Source organism: Rutidosis leptorrhynchoides, chromosome 8 (assembly GCF_046630445.1).
Source record: "Rutidosis leptorrhynchoides isolate AG116_Rl617_1_P2 chromosome 8, CSIRO_AGI_Rlap_v1, whole genome shotgun sequence".
Lineage (NCBI taxonomy): Eukaryota > Viridiplantae > Streptophyta > Magnoliopsida > Asterales > Asteraceae > Rutidosis > Rutidosis leptorrhynchoides.
The window spans coordinates 22,805,379-22,824,927 of NC_092340.1; positions in this window are offsets into that span (position 1 = coordinate 22,805,379).

Below are 19,549 nucleotides of genomic sequence, written 5' to 3' on the forward strand. Positions count from 1 at the left end.
CTTAATGGTCTTAGGAAGTCCCCACAAGTACCTTTCCATTCGCTTAAACTCTGGGGTAACCATCGTGGGACACATCAGAGCTAATTCTAGATACCTACGGTTGTAACCATCAAGATCGTTTCCCACAACCTTCAACTGCCAAAACTCGGCCTCCTTTTTCTGTATCTCTGTCCTGGGGCAATACTCCTCAATCATGGCCCCTTTAAATTCTTCCCACGGAGTGGCATAAGCCTCGTCAATACCCTTGGCTTGAGCAAGTGTGTTCCACCAGGTTAGTGCGCCGTCCGACATCGTACATGATGCATACTTTGTTTTGTTCATCTCTGAGCAGTTGCTTACACGGAACACAGATTCTAATTTCTCAAACCACCTAGTGAGACCAACTGGCCCCTCAGTACCACTAAAGTTGTGGGGCTTGCAGCTTTGGAATTCCTTATCAGTACACCCATTACGAATGGGCTGGTTAACTGGTGGGGCTTGGGGGTTCATTTCCGCTAAAGCTGCGGCTACTCGTTCAGTGATTATTTCTTCGATCTGTGCTGCTGTGGGCGTTGATCTTCCGTTGGCCATTGATGTTCTAAATAAAAATTTTGACTCAAGTCAAAATCCAGTATTCAATAAATAATAATACGGTATATGGTAACCAACATGGGATCAACACAACACATGCTAATTAAGTAACGCAAATAGATTCAGATACCACAAAATCATCATACAGTAACGTAAATAGAACAACGTACAAAAGTTAAACAACCCAAAGTTCCATTCGTTAATAAAAATTTGCATACATTCGCATAAGATTCGTACAATACATGAGTGAAACATGAAACTACAAACGTGATTACATAAAGAAATGTAATACAAAAGCCCTATGGTGACGGTGGGTAAAGGATGTCCATTATGTGGGACATCTGGTCCTCTAGCTCAGTTACCCGAGCACGGAGGATATCCACCTCCCTCGTCAGTTCCTCGACAGAAGGAGAGGCTGGTGGAGCAGGCGGTGCTGATGGTGCAGGTGGTGCTGGTGGAGCTGGTGGTGCAGACGGTCCAGCACCAGAAGTAGATGCTGCGTAACGGGGAGCCTTACGTATGAATGGATCAGCAGGATACGGCACAAGCCGCTTACGGGTGGTAACTCTAACCTTCAGTCCACGTGCGTTAACGAATGACCTACCTCTGTTAACCCCTGGAATAACAGTACCGTCGAAATGATACCGCTTCTTTGGCGGGGTAGAGGGTAGCTGCACGGTGCCTCCTCAAGGTCCTCATCGGAATCATCATCGGAATCCTCGTCGCTGGAATCGTCGGATGATGAGTCTTCGTAATCATCGGAAGGTAGATGTGCTCGGCCAGTAGTCATCAGTCGGTATCTGCCGGGTGGAATCGGCACAACACGTCCATCAGGAAGGCGTCTAGCCCAATGATTATGCTCATTATGGAACGGAACGTCCCCATATTCCCCATGAATCACAGCACCACCGGAATGGTGTTGTGGCTCTGAGGGTCCTGGAATGAGTGGAGCTGGAATCTCCGGTGGATCCTCATGTCCGTCTGAGATGATCACTGGGTCGGGTGTGTGGCTACTGGCTCCAGAGGACGAAGCGCCAGAGTCGCTGGAGGGTAAAGAGGACGGGATTTGTGAATCGGCAACAATGGCAGGCGATGTGGCAGATGAGTCTGAGTCGCTCTCCAAAATGATAACAGGCAGGATATCCGACATCTGAACAAGGAAAAATAACTTTTTCCATGTCAGTAAGTCATAAAGCAAGCCCGTATTAGGCAAAGTAACTACGACAGTCTAGATCATCTATAGCAGTAAGTAGCATGGCAATAACGACAAGTATCATGCAATCGAAAGCAGGTAATAGCATGCAGTTGTGAAAGCAAGTAATAGTATACGGCTTATAGCAGTAAAAGTAAACAGCAGCATGCAGCAAGTTCCGCAGAAACAAGTAAACTAGCAAGTTGTAGATTAGTCCTATTAGTGAATCATACTCGGTCCGGTCTAGACTCACTAATGCAACCTAATTCCCTACAACCAATGCTCTGATACCAAATGTGATGCCCCGTACAAAACCATCGTGTACGGATCATCAACAACAGGATCATTACAAGGTTAAACACTACATGCTTTTTAAAATAAGTTTGCATTCATATGAAAACGTGACGTCATAACCAACGCCAAATGTTTAACAACCGGTAGTGTGCTTCTACGAATAGAAAGCGATAATAATAGTACGTGACCCATAGGTCGTTACAAATACATTGTTCAAAAGTAATAAAGTTTGAATGCAAATAAACGTTTCAGGCGAAGACATCTCTAATAAGCGTAGCAGGAGTCTACAAAGCATGGCAACTACAGCGGAAGCAATCAAACCTTAAGCACCTGAGAAAAACATGCTTAAAAACGTCAACACAAAGGTTGGTGAGCTATAGTTTAAGTATAACAGGATTGTAAGGTAGGCCACTAGATTTCAGTGTTTCAGTGGATCCATATCTAAGATTCGCGTTCAACGGTTCAAAGACCAATGACTAAACGTTACCGAGCTAAGGGGAAAGTTTATGCCGTTATATAACCCACACATATATAAAGTTTAAGTACTCGTGCCTAGTATGTAAAATGTAAAATGCACATGTATTCTCAGTTCCCAAAATAGTTAAAGTAAAAAGGGATGCTATAACTCACAGTGGAAAGTAGTAAAGTCGGTACGCGGGATAGGTAAGCAAGTGGTTGGTCCGAAAGGTCCTCAACCTAAGTCAAAAGTTACTAAGTCATTAAATCGTTCCCAAAGGTTTAAAAGTATGTAAATTAGGTCTTAAGTACCATCATCATTCATCATTAAACAAAAAGTGTAAAGTAAGTTTTTTTTATCAAGACTAGGGTTTGAAACAAGGGCTAACTTCGTTCAGTCGCCACGACCACTATACAAACTGAAATTGGGTGAGACCAGTGGCCATGGCTCCATATATGAGTCCCCTAGAGGTTGACCAATTTCCAGAACCAAACTCATCTTCGTTTGACCGTGGCGACGGTTTAAGTGCGAGTAGGTCAGAAATTTCAGCACAACATTAAAAGGGTGTAGTGACTTTCGGATGGCCATAAATCCTAAACCGTAACTCGGATTAAGACGAGGTCTAAACGGAAAATCATCTACTCGAACTGAACTAGCTGGAAATAAACTTTCCCAACAGCTCAGGTTACTGATCAGTTCCATAAACAGTAAGTAAAGGTGTTCCGGTGGGTTCTTGGTGCTTGATGCTCATCACGGTTTTCATCCTTGATGCGTATAGCTTCAAGTGTACAACTCGTTGATGTGTTTGCATCATCTTAACTAAGTTTTAACCATCATAATACTAGTGTAGGTCTAAGATATGTAGCACAACTCAATTAAGGGTTGTAAGTAGTTAGATGAACCAAAGTTACATCAAGATCTTAGATCCGACACATACATGAGTTCTAATAGTAATATTAAGCTACAAACTTGAAAGTAAACTAAATAAACAAGATCTTAAGTTGTAGAACTTAGATCTTAGCTAGATCTTAAAGATCCTAGACTAGAAAGTCTAGATCTAGTATTCTTAAGTTAGATCCTAAGTTATAGAACTTGGATCTTCACTTTAATGAAACCATAAGTTATGAAACTTAGATTTTCAACTAGTAAAATGTATATAAGCTTATATGCTCTTGTTTACAACAAATTTGGAAGACCGTAAGCTATAGAAACTTAGATCCAACATAAGTGTATGAAGTTGTAACTAGAAAGTTATACTTCCATGTTCTTTAACTTATAAAGTTAACTTTTAGTTTCAAGAAATATGAGATCAAGATTAACTAGTAATACTTGACCAAATTAATAACATCACAACTTTAAAGTACTTACAAAAGAAAGAATTAAACTAAAGTACAAGTATTATGTTCATGTTTGTTTCATACTTAGGAAGATTCAAATCAAAGTTTGGATCTTAGGATTTAAGTCTACAAAACATGAACACAAGTATGATTATGAAACTTATGAACTTTAAATCTTGAAAACATTTAAATGTAGAACCATAAACTAACAAGTTTAGATTCTTGTTCTTGGTTCTTCATCAAACAAAAGATTGAAGAAAGCAAGATTCATGGAGATGCAAACTAGGAAGTTTGATCTTTAACAACAACAAACAATAATCAAGTAAACAACAAACAAAGAACAAGTAATTTGATGATGATGGTGGCGGTTTTATGAAGGAAAAAGAAAGGAAAGTAAAGCTTGTTACTTACAAAGTTTGAGAGAAAAGAGAAGTAAGTTTGAAGTGTGTGTAAAAGTGAAAGAATACAAGTGAATAAGTAATCAAAAAAAATTGAACTCTCCCTCCTAGCTAGCTTGGCCGACGGTTTGGGGTGTCCCAAAGAGGCAAGGTCAAAAGCAATCTTTCATGCATGGGGAGGTGGTGTGAGCTTGAAGAAGTAATAAAGTTAAATGGTATGGGAAGGAGGTGTAAGTATACATGTAACAAGTCTTCACATATCACTAATTAATCTAGTTTATCATTAATGAAATACTTGCATAATAATGGGCTAATTAGTCCATTAAGAAAGTAGGGTGGGCTTCCAAGTTCATGTCCATTAATAAAGGCCCAAATCCAAGTATGTAACAATTAATTAAATAAAGCCTAAGTAATTAACTACTTACACTAGTTAATTAAAAATGATTAATAATAATTAATCATGAACGTAAATAATATTCAAAATATTATTCGTGTAAAGTACGTGTGTCACAAAGACAAGTCAGGCCATGAAAAGTTAAATACGGTAACAAGTAACACGTATAAGAACACGTTTATTAAAACACAAGCATTAATAATAAATTATTAATAATTAAACGTTGGAAAATCCAGGGTCGTTACACTTCATTTCGCCTCGGTGTTAAAATCATAACTTGCTCTAATTAATCACTATTCACTCTATAGAAGTGTAGAGCTTATGTTTAGTAACAGATATATCACTCGCAACACCTCAGTCCCGCTAGATTGCATTGCCTAACCTCAGATTGAGATTGACACTTCCTCATTAACAACAATGTGTGTTGAATATCATATTATTCTCACACAAACTTCTACATAGATAAAAGTTGCAATCATCAATTTCACGTCATAACCGCACCATCTGAACGCTCACTTTAGTGAGTGAACCTTATGCTTCTTGGTACATAAGAGTTGCGAGGTTTACTTGTCACAATAGACCTATCCACGCATGTTAGTGGCGCATGACATCATGTCTTTACATCACCCTTACCCATTGGGGAATTCATATCATCCTGGAAATAATCACAACTTTATTAAGAATGTGATAAATTGAATTTTCAAATCATCACAAAAGCCACTGCTTTAGCATTTCGTCATACTTGTCTAAGCGGACATCAGATTATTCATATCCAAGTGGTCTTGAAATCTTTAAGACCATCAGAATCAAGCAATTCATGACACGTCATACAGAGTCCTCGGACATCAACTATCACTTGAACGATTCAAATTCTAAGTTACGGACTATCTAATGATCTTATTTTACACGCCTATCGGAATAATACTCTTTCTTACGTAACTCTAAACCTTAACTTATTCAAAAAGATTACTCACTTGGTGATATTAACACCACTGGTCTTCCGACTTAAAATAACTAGTCATAATCAGTTTGGCATTTTACAAAATCAATAGATAAATAACTTCTCATCCTCATACTCCATTATTCATACCTCACTTGTCAGCAACAGCTTCACACATGAACGTTTTAGGTCCAAGAAACATATGTCCTGATAATAGTCATCAACCATATCTAAACTCATTGGTGACATTTGTTACTCAAATGTCATCCGAAATTTTCAACGTCCTTCACTCTATTTTCCTCGACCATTCTCCAACTCGTAACCTCCGAAATATGAATATTCTGTTTATCAAAATTTTACACACTATTTCACTGTGCGATCCTTTCGAAATTTTTATAAATAAATTTATTTACTGCCACTCGTGCAAAATTTATAAAACGTATATATATATATATATATATATATATATATATATATATATATATATATATATATATATATATATATAAATAAAGTAAATGAAATTACCTTTACTTGTTTTTGGGTTAGTACATATTTTCTTTTTTTAAATCAATTCTTTTATGGGTGGTTTAACTTGCCCAAATTATTTTACTTAAAATTGTACACGTTTTACTAAGAATAGTAAGAACTTCGTTCCAGTATTATTGTAACATTAAACGACTTAAACTTTTTCAAAATTTCTTCAACGCATTTTCTAAAAGTTTTTAGTATTACTCTACACTATGAGAACACAACATACCTCTTTGCGTTCCTCAACTATTCTTTATAGCCAATTATTAAAATCCGCACTTAAACTTATAAGTGAATCCTTGATCGACTCGCCCTTCTGATCGAGGGCGTCTCCCTCGTTAAGAGATCACACCTTTCGTGTGGTTTCTTTTTGGAAATGTAATGTAGATTATTTTAAAAGTCTATGATCCTCGCTATCCTCTCTGAAGGAGATACCTTAAACGTTTATGACATTTATGTATTTACTCTAAACATATCTCTCTTCATTTGTTGCAACTAGATGTTATCCTAGTCGAGTTTCGACCTCTTTTTCGACATGTAACTGAAATCATAATCATAAAGTTACATTTTACAATGTGCTTTCAAAATTTCTCTCAAAGATAATTTCACATGTATTATAATATGTTGAACGATATCTTTCGCTCAAGACCATCCTGAGGGCATTTTAGTAATTATGGCTTGCTTTGCATATAAGCCTGATTAGTGACTCCTCAGCTGGCATCTCATTTCATTTATTCACAATAGACAATTCTTAAAAACCAGAGGCGTCATGTCTATGGTTATTTTTCGGAATTAAAAGTTAATACCATCTGTAACAAACACAAGTCATGCATCAAATTTCATGACTGTGATCTCCACGTACTCCTCTCTGTTTTGTCTGCCCTTGTATTGCGGCATAAATGCTCAAGGTTTTAAATGAGCTCAATATTGTTCATAACACATTTCAGGTGTCCAATTTACTGAAATGCTTGTATAGCATCATCATCCCTTTTGAGGAAACCTAGTCAGATGACACTCTTGTTATCCCTTTGGATGGCCTCCGCATTGATAATAAAATGCACTTCATAGAAGAACCTGTAGAAGTTATGGTTTGTAAGATTTAAACGCTTGAAACAGAACAATATTTCTATAATAAAGATCCATTGGAATTCATGCAAAGGCTGCGAGTATACCTGGGAACGTGAAGACCAAATAAAACAGAAATATCCTCATCTCTCTCTTCTCAACCGCTGATGCATCTGAGAAGTCTACCTAAAATTTCGGGACGAATTTTTCTTTAACGGGGGATACTATAACAACCCTCAATTTTCCATATTTGAAATGACTATTTTACCCCTAGGGTTTTTGAATGCTTATTAATATTAAAATTCTTAAGTAATTACCCTACCTTAATACCACGTTGACTGAATATTAATTTTTAGTCAACACTTATTGTTAATTAAAGTTTATATTATTTATATAATATACTTTAGTTAATAATAACTAGTAATAATATATTTGTGGCATATTTATAAAATATAAAATAATAATTTAACTAAATTAATTAAATGATAAAAATATATAATAATTTTAATCAAATAAATAAAAATATAATTATTATTATTAATAAATTTTAGATAAATAAAAAAATAATGAAGAGATAAATACAAAAATAATTTCTAGAATATTCTAAAGGATAAGATTACATTTAATTTGAATTAATTTAGTAATTATCTACAAATATTCTAGAATTATCTAAAAAGAATATGCCATGAATATGCCAAGAATATGTCAACTTGTTTTTAAAGAAAAGGAAATTGGTTTCCTAATTTAATTCAAACTCTTAACCCTAACCTTAAAATTCAACTATAAATAGAGGCCATAATCTCTCATTCCAACTTGCACCTCACAAATTTACTCTCCTCTCTTCCTCCCTGCCTCTTGGTTTCGGCAACCATCACCACCGCCGACCACCACACGCCGCCTTGAGCTGCCGTAGCTCCGGCCACCGCCGCCGAATTTTTCCCGTTTTTCATTTCGTTCATTTTCATTTGAGTTATATCTACTTTTTCAAATTGTTTTACTAAAGCATAACATATAAAGATGAATATATATCAAGTATCTTTAATTATTAAACTTGCTAATCTTGATTTAAGGATAATTAAATTTATATTTATTAAAACCCTAATTTTTCAGAAACTGAAAAAGTCTTATTTTCTTATTTTGAGTCCATATTTGGATTATTCTTTCAAAACCATTGAAAATGCATATATGGAACATGTTTTTCGATTTAAAATGAAATACTTATGATTAAAACAAGATTTTGAAATCCAATATTACATACATACGGGATTTTGTATAAATTTTCATTAAAATTATATTCTTATATCTTTATAAGGTAAGTGAGATTTATTTAATTTATATATTATAATTATCTTGTTTTACAATAAATACATGTAATATTAAGATAAAGATACAAATTTTATTTAAAGTATTATATCTAAATAGATAAATACAAATATATTTAGATCGGGCTATCATCAATTACGTGTCAAAGAAGAAGATATTCCGAAAACTGCTTTTCGGACACGTTATGGTCATTACGAATTTTTGGTTATGCCGTTTGGGTTGACTAATGCGCCAGCTGTATTCATGGACCTCATGAATCGAGTTTGTAGTCCGTATTTAGATAAGTTTGTTATCGTTTTCATTGACGATATTCTTATCTATTCCAAGAGTGAGCAAGAGCATGAGCAGCATTTAAGGTTGGTATTAGAATTGCTAAGAAAAGAACAGTTATACACCAAATTTTCTAAGTGTGCATTTTGGTTGTAAGAAGTGCAATTTCTTGGCCACGTTGTTAGTAGCAAAGGAATTCAGGTTGATCCAGCTAAAATTGAGGCCATTGAAAAATGGGAGACTCCTAAGACACCAACGCAGATACGCCAATTTTTGGGTTTAGCTGGTTATTATAGAAGGTTTATTCAAGATTTTTCCCGAATAGCTAAACCATTAACAGCGTTAACGCAAAAAGGGAAGAAGTACGAATGGACTTCTGAGCAGGAAAGTGCATTTCAATTACTGAAGAAGAAGTTGACTACAGTACCTATTTTATCGTTACCTGAAGGGAACGATGATTTTGAGATATATTGTGACGCTTCGCGATAAGGTTTTGGTTGCGTCCTTATGCAACGGAAGAAAGTTATAGCATACGCATCCCGACAATTGAAGATTCACGAGCGGAATTATACGATGCATGATTTAGAATTGGGAGCAGTAGTGTTTGCATTGAAGATATGGAGACACTATTTATATGGGGTTAAATGCACTGTGTTTACTGATCATAAAAGCCTTCAACATATTTTTGATCAGAAACAGCTGACCATGAGGCAATGTAGGTGGGTCGAGCTGATAAACGACTATGATTGTGAGATTCGCTATCATCCCGGGAAAGCGAATGTAGTGGCCGACGCTCTAAGCAGAAAGGAACAGGAACCAATTCGAGTACGAGCGATGAACATAAAAATTCGCATGAATCTCAACTCACAAATCAAAGAGGCTCAACGAGAAGCTCTTACTAAAGAAAACATAGGAAATGAAATAATGAAGAAGTATGAGAAGCATCTCGTTATACGGGAAGACGGAATTCGATATTTTGCAAACCGTATTTGGGTACCGAAGTTGGGTGGATTAAGGAAGTTGATATTGAATGAGGCACATAAGACAAGATACTCGATACATCCTGGAGTTGGAAAGATGTATCAAGATCTTAAGACGCATTATTGGTGGCCTAATTTAAAGACAGATGTTGCAACATATGTTGGGGAATGTTTAACTTGTTCCAAAGTCAAAGCAGAACACCAGAAGCCGTCAGGGTTACTTCAACAACCAGAAATCCCATAATGGAAATGGGACGGTATTACCATGGATTTCATCACAAAGTTACCTAAGACTGCCTGGGGTTATGACACCATTTGGGTAATAGTTGATCGTCTCACCAAATCTGCACATTTCTTGTCTATAAAGGAAACAGATAGAATGGAGAAACTATTACGATTATACATAAAGGAAATTGTTTCAAGGCATGGAATACCTATTTCCATTATATCCGATCGTGATAGTAGATTTACATCAAAGTTTTGGCAATCACTACAGGAGGCCCTGGGAACTCGTTTGGATATGAGCACCGCATATCATCCACAAACTGACGGGCAGAGTGAAAGAACAATTCAGACTCTTGAAGACATGCTCAGGGCATGTGTGATCGATTTTGGAAACGGATGGGATAAGTATCTACCATTAGCAGAATTCTCGTATAATAACAGTTATCATGCGAGCATTAAAGCTGCACCATTTGAAGCACTGTATGGAAGGAAGTGTAGATCCCCTATCTATTAGAATGAAGTAGGAGATCGATAATTAACTGGTCCCGAGATCATACACGAAACGACTGAGAAGATAGTACAAATCAAGGAGATATTGAAAACAGCCCGTAGTCGCCAAAAGAGCTACGCCGATGTCCGAAGGAAACCATTAGAGTTTCAGATCGGTGACATGGTTATGTTAAAGGTGTCACCTTGGAAAGGTGTAATACGTTTCGGTAAAAGGGGTAAACTGAACCCAAGGTATGTAGGCCCGTTCAAGATCATCGAACGCATTGGACCGGTAGCTTATCGACTCGAGTTACCGCAACAACTCGCCGGAGTACATAATTCATTTCACGTCTCAAACCTCAAGAAATGTCTTGCAAAGGAAGATCTCACCATTCCTCTTGAATAAATCCAAGTCGATGAGAAACTACAATTCATAGAAGAACCAGTCGAAATCATGGACCGTGAAGTTAAACGGCTCAAGCAGAGCAACATACCAATCGTTAAGGTTCATTGGAATGCTCGAAGAGATCCCGAGTTTACTTGGGAATGAGAGGATCAGATGAAACAAAAGTACCCACATTTGTTTCCCGAGAACGCAAAATAGGTACAACTTTAAAATTTCGGGACGAAATTTATTTAACGGGTAGGTACTGTAACGACTCGGATTTTTCCGATCGTTTTACACTTATAAGATTAATATTTACATAAATTAAGCCTTACCAACATGATAAGCAATCTAAATTGTTGAGACTTATGTTTTTGAAAAGAGTTTTACACAACGTTTGACCGTCCAATTTGATCGATGATATCACGAACTATATAACATACGATAATTATGCGTTTGTGTATATATATGTATTTTTATATATTTAACATGATCTAAGAATGTTTTAACATCTCATTGTGTACTAATAACAATGAGTTATAAGTATATTTTGAGACTACTAACTTAAGTTTTCAAAACGATAACTATATGTGACGTTCTTCGACTTAAATACTTAAAACTTATAATGCTTATACATGTATCGTATAGATATGTATTTTATCACTTTTAAAGGATTTATATACATAAAACAATATAAGTATATTTACGAAAGATAGCTATATTTGAATCCTCGTTCCATTTTCTCAAGATTTTTATACGTATATCTAGGGTATATGTACTCGTATCATACCCAGCTTCTATACGTATTTACTATTGGTATATACACATCACAATCACTTTATTAGCAGCCATGAGTCAGCCAATTTTGGATCTTAGCATGCATGATTAATCAATTTGGCATATTACAAGACTTTTGCACAATATTACAAATTTATACATCTTTTCACCACCATTTATACTCCATTCCATTTTCATTTTTACTACACATTTTCTCTAACCAAAAACACACTCTTAGGAACCTTAAGTGTTCTTCACAATCTCAGCAAATAACCATGAAGATCTAGCTTCAAAAACAACCCTTAATCATCATAAGAAAATCCATTCAAGAACACTTCAAAAATCCTTCCAAGTAAACAAGTTTACTTCCAACCTTTCAATCCAACTCCACCACTCTTTTGATTCTAGGATTTTTCTCATCTCTTACAGTAACTTTGTCCAAGTAACTTGAGGTAGTAACCTTATTCATAATCTTATTCAATTCATATTCATATAGCTATCTTATTTTGTGGTATAAAATTTTAACAACAAGAACATAGTTTGAATGATTTCAAACTTGTTCGCAAACTAAATAGATCCTTCTAACTTGACTTTTAAAACACTTCAAGACATGTAATATATCATAATTATATGCTAACTTAACAAGATATAACTTGGTTTTACAAAGAACACCTTAAAAACTAAATCTACGTCGTCGGAGTGCGACCGGGGGCTGTTTTGGGTTGGATAAATAAAAACTATCTTGAACTTTGAATTGGAAGTTCATGTTCTGGAAAACTGATATTTCTTAAGAATATGTTAACACATAAAAATTTCATGGTTTAACTCAAAGTGTAAGTATTTTTAGAAAAATGATCATTAAATGTTGTTTTTATGATGGAAATTGATCATTTTCATAAGTTTTACCAAAGTTTGACCTATAACCTGTGATTTCGAATACAAACTAAGGTATTATCAGTTCATATTCTTAAAATTTGAGTCGATCCAAGGAAGTGGCAAGTTGAACCAACAAAAACGGAGTTGTGATAAAGAAACTACGACTAAAACAAGATCGGGTATCCGAAGCTAGTTTAGCTACGAAAATATTTGGAGAAAAATTAAATTAATCATATATTTTCTAATTAATATGATATTTCATATATATTTACTTATGATTTGATTTTATATATTTCAGGACCACCCGTAAACAACACGAGAAGATTAATCATAAGACCTCATGATTGTACGCAACACGTCATTTGACAACACGGTACTTTATGTACGCAACACGTCACTTGACAACATGGTACCATGGGTCGAGATTAATTCTGATCAATACGAATACGATGGGGTCTTTATTTATTTTATTTAAGCAACTAATTGTAGACCACTAACATCGGACTGCTAACTACGGACTAAGAAAATATTAAAAGTATATATATATATATATATATATATATATATATATATATATATATATATATATATATATATATATATATATATATATATATATATATATATATATAACGATTACTTGAAAAGAAAATATGTTGATATATTATATATATGGTTAGGTTCGTGATATCTATCGGAGACCAAGTCGTGACAAATACCTTCAAGGCAAAAGTGAGTATATATTCCCACTTTTAAACTCTAAATATTTCGGGATGAGAATACATGCATTTTATGATTTACGTTATGGACACAAGTGATTAAAAATATATATTATACGTTGAGTTGTACCACTGGCATACTTCCATGTAACTTGGTAACTACTATTTACATGAGGTATTGTAAACGCGAATCATGTTGATAGATCTATCGGGCCTGACAACCCCAACCGGACTGGACGACCAGTATTCAACGATTGCACAGTACTTCGTTTCGGTGACTACACTTGGTACGGTGTAGTAAGATTTCATAATAAAGGGAATATGCGACGTTGATTAAATGTTAAGTATGGTTATCAAGTGCTCAACAACTTAGAATATTTTTATTAAAACGTTTATATATGAAATCTTGTGATCTATATTTATAACGCTGCCGACATTAAACCTATATCTCACCAACTTTATGTTGACGTTTTAAGCATGTTTATTCTCAGGTGATAACTAAAAGCTTCCACTGCAACATGTTGAATTTAAGCAAGATCTTGAGTATGCATATTTGTGTCAAAAATAAAACTGCATATCGGAGGATTTGTAATGTAAAATATGTTGGAGGTCGTATTGTTATTATCACATGTAAAGTTTGTAAGTCTAAGATTATCGCTAAACGATAATCATTATTAAGTTGTTTAAACCTTGTATTTGTAATAAAAGCTATGGTTTGTATTGTAAAAACAAATGCAGTTTTTGAAAAATGTCGCATATAGAGGTCAATACCTCGCGATGAAATCATATGTTATTGTATTCGTCCTTATGGTTAAGGTCGGGTTATGACATGTGGTATCAGAGCGTTGGTCTTAGAGAACCAGAAAATTTGCATTAGTGTGTCTTATCGAGTTTGTTAGGATGCATTAGTGAGTCTGGACTTTGACCGTGTTTGATTTCGAAAACTATTGCATATCCTTGTTGGTTAAAAATTAATATGTAAATATTATGTGGTATTAACGTGCTAGTTGTTATGTGATAGATGTCTGGCTTAGAACTTGTTATCACATTCAGCGACTCCGAACCAGAATCTTCAGATGGTGTTCCAGTCATTAACCTATCCGATGATGAAAACGACACCTTTGGGGAAGACTCACAAGTTCTGGATGAATCAATTGAAGAGGAACCGGAAAGTGATCCCGAGGAGGAAGAAATACAGGAAATTACGAAAGACAAGTTCGAACGAGGAAAGAAACGAAAGTCTACTAAAATGGAAAATCCAAATCCCGAGTCTAGAGAGGATGTTGTGGCACCAACTCCACCAGATACTTCCACACATATTCCCGCCATTCCTATTAGTTCTATCCCGACATCCAGTTCTTCGGTTCCTCAGCCAAAACGCAGGGAGACAACCAGGATAACCTTTAAGCGATTTCTTTGAACACAAACGCTTTGGGTTAAATGATGCGCTGTTGTTTTAAACCATGGGATCATATAACGTTTTGTATAATATTACTAGTGTGGTTTGCTTAATGTTTGATGTAAGATAAGCATATGTAAAATAGTGAAGTGTGAAATGCAATAATTTTCCATGGTTGAGTATTATTTGGGTGATAGTAATTGATTTCTGTACTAAGCTATTAAGTATGAACTTTAACGGGTAAGTACAACCCTAGATATAATTATAAAACGCTAATAAGAAGAAAAGGATTTTATAATAATAACTGGTTCATATTATTAATAAGCTACGATGTACGGTAAATACATACTACATCTATAATATTCCATGTGAATAATTATTTTTTTTCAATCTTATTGAAGATTATGGCGCGATTGAACCGAATGACGGAACAAGAAATCGAGGAACTCATCAATCAGCGAGTGGACGACAGAATGTTATGGGTCGAGGCTGCGAGAGGTGCTGCAGTTAACCCAAATCCTTGTGTGGGATGTACTTACAAAACTTTTCAAGGTTGCAAGCCCTCATCATTCAGTGGAACAGAAGGACCAGTCGGTTTAACCAGGTGGATCGAAAAGATTGAGTCTGTGTTTAAAATCAGTGGTTGTATTGAGAAGGACATGACCAAGTATGCATCGTGCACCTTACAAGATAGTGCACTCACATGGTGGAAAAACTATGTGAAGGCCGTAGGAGGAGATGTAGCTTATGATACTCCCTGGGAAGAATTCAAAACAATGCTAATCAACGAGTATTGTCCAAGGAATGAGGTTAGGAAGTTGGAAGTTGAATTACGAAGCCTGGAAGTTGTTGGTACTGAACTCACCAACTACAATCAGTGATTCATGGAATTAGCTTTGCTATGTCCCGAATTGGTACCAACCGAAGAACGGAAGATAGAACTGTACAAAGATGGTTTGCCTAAAAATGTCAAAGAAAATGTTACAGCATCGAAACCCAAGACTATTCACGAAGCCATCACCATGGCGAACAAGTTGATGGACCAGATTATTCTGGATAAGAACACCGATGTCAAGACATCGGGAAACAAAAGAAAGTGGGAAGGTAATCATCAACAATCCAACAAGAAACAAGAAACCACGCAAGGTACGGGTAGCGGTTCGAACTCAGGTTACAAAGAACGAAATCCTTTATGTAACAGATGCCACAAACATCACTCTGGTTATTGTAATGTGGTGTGCGAAAATTGTAATCGAAGGGGTCATCTTGCTGAAGATTGTCGGATTCCTGTTACAAATACAAATGGCACCAAGACTCCTGCCACTAATGCAAATAGAACTGCCTTGGCCACTGTTACCTGTTATGGGTGTGGGAAACAGGGTCATTATAAGAGCCAGTGTCCGAATCCAGAGAAGAATAATGGATCTGCACGTGGAAGAGCATTTGTTATTAATGCTAGAGAGGCGTGTGAAGACCCAGAGCTTGTTACGGGTACGTTTACCATTAATAACTTATTCGCATCTATTATATTTGATACTGGTGCCGATAGAAGTTACGTGTGTAGAGACTTTCACGCTAAATTGAATTATTCATCATTACCTCTAGATGCTAAGTACATGATTGAGTTAGCTAATGGTAAACTAATTAAAGCCGATAAAATTTGCCGTGATTGTAAAATAAATTTAGCCGGAGAAATATTTAAGATTGATTTGATACCCGTAGAATTAGGAAGTTTTGATGTAATAGTCGGCATGGACTGGATGTCCAAAATAGGAGCTGAAGTTGTGTGTGCCAAGAAGGCAATTCGCATTCCTCGTAAGGATAAAACGCCAGTAATGATTTATGGAGAGAAGGGTAACTCAAAGCTAAAACTTATTAGTTGTTTGAAAGCTCAAAAGTGCTTGAAGAAAGGGTGTTATGCTATCTTAGCACATGTTAATAAAGTCGAAACGAAGGAAAACGTGAAGAGCATCAATGGCGTACCTGTGGCAAGAGATTTTCCTGAAGTCTTTCCGGAAGAGTTGCCGGGATTACCTCCATTTAGATCTGTAGAATTTCAAATAGATCTAGTACCAGGAGCTGCACCAGTGGCTCGTGCTCCATATAGACTTGCACCGTCTGAGTTAAAAGAACTTCAGAGTCAGTTAAAAGAATTACTGGACCGTGGATTCATACGACCAAGTACTTCACCGTGGGGAGCTCCGATTTTATTCGTCAAGACGAAAGATGGATCTTTTAGGATGTGTATAGATTATCGTGAATTAAATAAGTTAACTATCAAGAATCGGTATCCACTACCGAGAATTGACGACTTATTTGATTAACTGCAAGGATCATGTGTGTACTCGAAAATCGACTTAAGATCGGGCTATCATCAATTACGTGTCAAAGAAGAAGATATTCCGAAAACTACTTTTCGGACACGTTATGGTCATTACGAATTTTTGGTTATGCTGTTTGGGTTAACTAGTGCGCCAGCTGTATTCATGGACCTCATGAATCGAGTTTGTAGTCCGTATTTAGATAAGTTTGTTATCGTTTTCATTGACGATATTCTTATCTATTCCAAGAGTGAGCATGTGACGATCGCTCCAAATCCATATGGACGAACACGTCATTCATCGATTTCATTGCGAGGTATTTGACCTCTATATGATACGTTTTATAAACATTGCATTCTTTTGAAAAGGCAAACCAAATATGAATATTTAAATCAAAGGTTTTCGACATCTGATGATTTCTACATATAGACAATCACTGTAAATAATAGTTTACAATAGTACTTCTGTTGACAATGCAGTCAAAATAAGATACATGGTGATAATTTGGTGAATGCAACGTTTTCTTGAAAAATATGCCATGTAAGACTCCATGCACATAGCTTGTCTATCATATAAGCAAACAGCGGAAGACTTCTAGGAAACCTGAGAATAAACATACTAACAAGTGTCAACACAAAGGTTGGTGAGTTCATAGTTTTAGTGTTTCGCATAATCTGTATATATAAGTGGATCACAAGATTTCAGTTGTTTCATCCAGAAACGTTTATCAAAATATTCTACAAAATTGAGCACCCTGGTAACTAAACTTAACGTATATATATTTTATACCCTTTGTATAATCATCTTAATAATACACGCAAACCAACGTGTACGCTTCTCAAATAGCATACGTCCGTTAAAAGGCTAGTGCTCTAGCTCGAACGGGGATATCAAGCCCTATGGATCCATATACTACTACTCGCACCCACCAGTTCTTATAACCGGCAGTTACTAGTTACCAAAGCTAAGGGATTTTCGGTTTAAACTCGGTGTAGAATTTAGTATGTACTTGTGTCCATTGCGTTTAAAATAAATTGCATGTATTCTCAGCCCAAAAATATATATTGCAAAAGCAATTAAAAAGGGAGCAATGAAACTCACCTTAGCAGCATATAAAGTCGTTCATCAAAATGTGATCGAAACTCGGATTACCAAATAACCGTAGATCTCAACCTAGAGAATATATGTTGGTAAATAAATGTCTATCAAGTTAGGTAAGGTCATAGTGTATCACAATCCTAATGCTCGAGATCGACATACAAAAGTTATCCAAAGTCATTTCAAAAAGTCAATTTTGACAATAGTTTAACAAAACGAGACGTGCCTTATATAAGATTTCATTTACTCGGCTGGTAATATTTAAAAATCCATTTTATCAATCTTGTAAACAAGTTGTTTAAATCTTTATTGCAGATTCAAAAGCAATTTCAATTAACGTCAATCATAATTCAGTTGATCATATCTCTTAATCCGTTCATCGAAACTATTCGATATCTAAATGAAAAGTCATTGATTTTTCGCCAGCTTTCCAAAAACATGCATATCATATACCTTTTACCAGTAATATATGTATTTAATTCATGATTCATCATAAACTGTTTAACGACGAAATTTAGCATACAAGCATGTATAAATATATATACTCGAGCACTAGACATGGATACACAATTAATATATAAAAGATAAAATATGAGTGCTTACGTATCAATTTTGAGATTCAATTTTGTAGGAAAATATGTAGACGTAACGGAGATGATAAACACTAGGTTTGACTTGCCAATAATACCCACGTACATTACCCATAATCTCCATAGCTATAACCCATAATTTTCTTAGCTCTATCCCGCTTGAAAACCCATTTTGAAAGTGTCACGCTCATGACTTCGTCGTAGTATTTTATGTATAAATAACACTAATACTACTAATAATAATAAGATTAATAACTATATTAATCTTAATAATAATAATAATAATAATAATAATAATAATAATAATAATAATAATAATAATAATAATAATAATAATATTAATAATAATAATAATAATAATTAAATTAAATAATTAATATAAGTAATACGGAGTAATATAAAAGAGTGTGAGGAAACTGAACTGAAATCGTGCAATTTATAGAACCTTTTCTGAAAAAGCACCCCATGCGATCGCATGGGATTTGTGCTTCAAGGCCATACGATCGCATGGCCCTCTGATCCAGCTCACAAACTTTTGTTTTCTTGTTTGTCGACATATTTATTTATTAATATATAATTTATATAATTTATATTAATTAATTATATATTATATTATATTCTCGTGCATAGTTGACTTGTAATTTTCGTTCTGATGACTCGTACGTTGTCACTCGACTTATTCATATAGTTAATATTCCAACTTATCATATATATTCAAATAAATATTTAAACCAATAAGTTTAATGTACGGTATCAAACAATTAATACAATGTTACGTTTTCAAGTTATAGTATATATATATGTATCTATATACATATAATTGTTCGCGAATCGTCAAGAACAACCGAAAGGTATTTGAATATATGAAAGTAGTTCAAAAATTTTGAGATTCAGTTTTACAGACTTTGCTTATCATGTC